Genomic DNA, 6,240 nt, shown 5'->3' with positions numbered 1-6,240 from the left:
ACCAAATTTTACGATAGTTGCAATCGAATTTTTGTATAGTTGTGAGAACCGACTAAATTCGATTGGAAACAAATTCGGTTATCACAACGAATCTGTTTTCTCTGTGTATGTACTGTATATAATTCTCTTATTTTTTGAAATGCCTATCCTCATTATTACATACATACATACATCTCAATATATGTATGTATCTTCTGGTAAACGTTTATGATCAGGTCGCGTATTTGCAACTCTCGTATGCAAAAATATTTCCCTACACTTTATAGATTTTTTTATTATTTATTTATTGAAAATTGATATCTACATACAAAGCCATTGGTAGTGGGTCATCAACGTATACAAACAATTCATTGTTGTAATTTTTAGATATTTGTATTTTGGTTTTAAGCTGTCTGACCTTAATTTCTAATGACCTCCACCTCATACACTCACACATAATATGCTAAATGCTTAGCTAAGTATATGAATTTTCTATAAAAAGTATTTAAAATAAGAATTTCTTTGTTTTTCACTAAATCATAAATATCTTTAGAAAAAGTGAATTTATGTTTAAATATGTTGTCTCAGTCTTTTATCGATTGAAAACAGCAGCATAAGCAAAATAAAACAATGATAAATGAACTATTGACTAAAAACATTAATAAGATTTGAACTATTTATGCGTTTGTTAGATTTTTGACATATGTATGTGTGTACGTACTAACGTAGTTTTAAAAGTTAAAGGAAAGTGTAGAGATGCCAAAGAAGAAACAATTCATTTATTCGCATTGCAAATGTTAGAAATACTTTCATATGCTTAACTCACGCTGCTACTGCTGATCCTCTACTTGCCATTGCAACATCAGCAATTGAGCTTAGATTTATCAGCTTAAAGAAAGATTTGTTTAAATCCAAACGCATTTTCATTTTGAAATTCTTTAATATTATTAATTTTTCCTGCTATTAGTTGGTGTAATTTTTCTGTCAGAATGTTAAAGGTATGTATTAAGCAAATTTTGATTTTATAGAGATTTTATACAAGTTATCAAAAGAATAACATTTATATTTTACATTTTTGTGAGATAAAAAAATATTTTTGGGCTTCTGTTTCAAATGTATCTAAAACCCTTAATAATACTAAATATAATACAATTTCACTTCCGAATAACTTCCGAAAAAAGAGCATAAAAATTACTTCTTAAGACTGACTTCAGATGTAGTGAATTTGGAATCAAATAACAACGACATCCCTCTAATGACAATACTGTGTTAAAATCATCACTTCATTAGGTCATTTTCAGTACTTCCAATAAGTAAATTCTACTTCTTTTTCGTTTCTTTGGAAATTATTTTTCCTGTTAAGGAGTCGACAGATATTAGGAATCTATAAAAACATGTAAAAGTTTGCTAATTGAAAAGATATACACCTCCAAGTAATCTAGAGATTCGACTCTTAAAAGTTGCTTTCGTTTTATTGAACTTCCGAAAGCAGTTATTTTACCCATCTTTTGGAGAAGTGATTGTTACTTTCTACTAATATGACTCCATCTGGTTGACTCAAATTTATATCTTTCGTGTCAATCGTCACATTGATATCCAATAGTATTCTAAAGAGCAGAAACTTGAAATTTTTACCATTATTTCCATTAATATCTTACCACCTGTTGGCTCCAATTCGCATGTTTTGGGCCATTCATCAGGAGTAAAATAAATCGTCACTATCCTAGAACACGTCCATGTCCCAGTTTTATACCAAGAAAAGTAGCGCCAGTTAAATAGCTAGTAGTGTGACTGACTTCCAAGAACTCATTTAGAGATTACCATCCTTTGACTATTTTTGACCATCTTTTGACTGTCTCTTTGTAGGGTGTAGAGTGACGATTGACTTACTCGTAGGACAAGCCCATGTTAAAATGGTTGGTCACCTGGGTAGTCTGGTGGCTAGAGGCCAAACGAACTGCTGGGCATTTCATCAATTAATAATATCTCTTTGGACTAGTCTATAGACCAGTCTATGGAGTAGTCTATTGACTAGTTTTTGAATTAGACTATTTACTAGTATATGGAAAATGTTGATCAATCATGGACTCGACTGTTGCAGTCTATTGACCAGTTTATTGATTATTCAATAGATTTGTCTGCTGACTATCAATTAGACAATGAAGCAGTCTATCTAGTTGTTTATTGACTATTGTGTGGATTAATCTATTGATTATTTTATGGACTAGTTTTTTTACTATTCAATAGATTAGTTTGTTATATAAAAAATGTCCGTCAAGTTGTATATAAACTGTTCTATGAATTAGTCTATTGAATATTTTTTAGGACTAATCCTTTTGACTATTCTATAGACAAGTCTATGTACAAGTCTATTGACTAGTTATTGTACTAGTCTATTAACTTGCCTATGAGCTATGTTCACAAATCTTTTGATTAGTCTAAGTACTGAACTCTTGACTAGTTTATGAACTAGTATAGTGAGATAAGCCAATTTATAGTAACTTCTCGAGAGCTACTGATATCCTAAGACCTAACGTCGTGATCGTAATCCAATTTTTATATAAAATAAATTGTTATAACAAAAGTGAATCACACGTCCAGTTATTTTCCCCACATGTAGAGATAACAAATTTGGACTTTTATTATATAAAAGATAAAAATCTGTCTAATAAAATAAATATTTTAAAAGTCTGCTTTAAAGGTGCAATAGGTAGGCATTATAGTAATATAATCTTTATCACAATCGTTAGTTCTGTGTTGTTGTAGCTGTTTGCAATTGTGCGGTTTTCTTTACACACAATACTTTTTTCAAACATTATTTGATGAACCTGTTAAATCTACTGTTTTCATATATTTTAAATTAATTTACGGCTGTTGCCACAATTACAGTAGATGTTTTTATACCCTACACCACTTTAGTGCAGAGGGTATATTGGGTTTGTGCTGATGTTTGTAACATACAAAAAGATTCGTCATATACCCACCTTAAAGTATACCAATCGGCTTAGAATCAATTTTCAAGATAATTGGATGAAGTTTGGCACACACGCCCAATGATGAAGCCTATTTAAAATGGTTAAAATCGGTCTATTATTTCGACTAGCCCCAATAAAACCGTACCCCCAAATAGGGCCTTTGGGATTATAATTAATTTAAATGATCTATTAGGTCAACAAAAGTCGACAAAACTTAGTTTTATAGAACTTTAAATGACACTACCGATTCTTGTAATGATCGGGCTTTATTTGACCCTAGCCCCCATACAAAATTCCCTTCAAAAAATGACTTGAAGGTCAAAATTCACTTACAAACATTAATAACACTTTTAAATTCTACATAAATAGCTTTGAAGAAGACTTAACTTTCTCTACCAACATTTATAAGGATAGGGCCATATTTTCTTCTTCTCCCCTTTGTGCACTCTTGTAAAAAATATCTTTTTGCCCAAATACAGACTGGTGTAGAGTATCATATGTTCGGCTTTGCCCGACTATACATGCATACTTGTTTTATATTGCGTGCACTTTAACTATAAAACAAGCCAAAGTTGTAACTCTAACCTATTGAAATATGTAAACATTTACAGCAATTTTTCCATGGTCTCTTCGCAGAGACATTGAAAGAAAAACTCTTCAGTCAGGGTAAACAAGTAAATTTAATAAATATAACAAAAAATCATACAATGTTTGTAACTTAACGAATTTGTTGAATGGTTGAGATGAAATTTTATCAAACAATGAATGATAATGAATAATAATGTATTTCCTGGAATAAAAGTTTCGAACAAATTCGTACAACATAATTTTAATGTGTTAACGAAACTGCGTTTTATATGCTAAAGATATTCAATTTGGATTTTGTATTAATATTATTTAAAATGATAGTATGTATATGTTAAATTTTTTTAAAAGATGTGTAACGGAAGTCTTAAAGAAAAATGAAGGAAAAAAGTGTCTGGCATTGGACTTATTAAAATTGTTAATATTTATAATTGGAGTAATATTTTTAATATTTTTTTCGTTTGTTTCTTTATTTTCCCAGCAAAATCTTTGCTTACCCGGTAAGTAGGCAAGTAATATTGGAGAAAATGTAAGTAGTTACTTTTTGGGTGAATAACTACTTATTTTTGTTCGACGATGTCCAAAAAATAACTTGTTACAAATTTCATTACCCGAATTTCCGATTTTAAAACTGGTTTACATTTATTTTTTTGTTTACTAGTCTAATCTCTTACTCAATCCCTCATTAAAAAGTAATTTTATCATTCTATCTGGAATTGTTTCCACACAAATGTAAATATCAGAATTTTTTAACAAAACTTTCGAAATCGACTAAGGTTAGAAATAGTAACTAATTCCTTATTAGACATACGCATTACAAATTCTGTTCAAAAAAATTAATTTATGTTATAGATAACGACAACTCATTACCATGTAATATATGAAATAACTACATTACCTACAGTATTCACTACTAAAATTAGAAAATATTTTACTAGGTTCTAGTCTTCTGATGTTACAATTGCTATAAAAATATATTGTTAATCAATATTTTTTTATTTTCGTGAAGTGAGCTGTTGGGATATGGTCATGGTTATGAATTGTTTATTATACCCTACACCACTATAGTGGGAAGGGTATTATGCGTTTGTGCTGATGTTTGTAACGCACTAAAATATTAGTACTGTATCCACCTTTAAGTATTCCGATCGACTCAGAATCACTTTCTGAGTTGACTTAATGATGTCCGTCCGTGTGTCCATGTAAACTTTGTTATCAAAGTACAGGTCGCAATTTTCCAGATAATTTGATGAAATTTAGCATACATGTTTCTTTTGACCCAAGGACGAAGCCTATTGAAATGGTTAAAATCGGTCCATTATATCACCTAGCCCCCATACAACTGAATCTCCCGAAAAGGGTTTTTGAGCTTATAATTCTGTAATATAAATGTATCTCGATAAAAGTTCGTACAACTAAGTTTTATACAAGCCTTGATGATCTTGCCGAATTTCTAAACGATCGGACTTCATTTGACCCTAGCTCCCCATACAAAGCGGGGCTAGGGTGACTTGAATATTCCCAATTCACTTATTAACACTAATATTGCAATGAATTTTATTACATACAATTATTATATACAGTGGACGTCCACTAGTACGAATTATATAGTGTCAGGCCCTTTCGTAGTACCGAAAAATTCGTATTATTGAACAACACATTTTGTATGTTTAAATTCAAATAATACACATAAAATATAGGATTTTATTTATTTTTCATGAAAAATTACATAACGAAACAAAATATAATAAATATGTACTTATTATTTCAAATTTCTTATAAATAAACAGGCATACAAGGCTTATATTTACGTATACGAATTGTTAATAAAAGTATCGTGAGTCCAATGGTTGAAATGAGATATAGAAGGTTTTAAATTTTAATGTTTTTAAAAATATGTGTGCCAAAGACAATTTGCATGTACATATATGTTCCAAAATGTATAAAACATGTTCAGATTACATAAAACTTTAATTAGAAACTTGAATGGAATATACTTGCAAAAACAATTCTCTAATTTAAAATTTTCTCTTAAAAAATTGGAATAGTTAAAGGATCACATATAGTAATGCTTAATCCCATTGGTATGTGGAGTCATACTACTTTCAAAATTGACAGTTCATACATATATAAATAACATTTTACTTAAGTATTAGAAAATCCATAATTAAACATTGTTGTTTTTTACTTTACAAAATGATTCCTACGACCTTTTCAATAACAGCGCTTTTTAATCTTCATTATTGTTCTCATTGTCGATATCATTAAATTTAATTTCTTCTCTTTGGTCATCGAAATTACAAGAAAATAAATTAATTACACTAAATAATTGTTGATTTGTAAATATACATACAGTAAATTGTGTGTATAGGACTTTTAAAAACACAAAACATTTGTAATAAATACAAAAAACTTCAAAATTACTGAGCTAAAGGTGAATGATATCGAAATCATAAAATAAAAACAAAATAAAAACTTCATTCATATGCAAATAAAACCAAAATTCCCATAAAAATGCGTTATTCGTACTATCGAACAGAAAAATTTTGACTTTATTCGTACTATAGAGTAGACAATGCAACAATTTTGCCATTCGTATTATTGGACATTCGTAATTAAGAGGGTACGTACTATTGGACGTCCACTGTAAATATAAATCTATCCAGCCCATTTTATCGGGATCGGTTCACATTTGCTTTAT

This window comes from Lucilia cuprina, chromosome 4 (assembly GCF_022045245.1).
Source record: "Lucilia cuprina isolate Lc7/37 chromosome 4, ASM2204524v1, whole genome shotgun sequence".
Lineage (NCBI taxonomy): Eukaryota > Metazoa > Arthropoda > Insecta > Diptera > Calliphoridae > Lucilia > Lucilia cuprina.
This window is presented reverse-complemented; position numbering follows the sequence as displayed.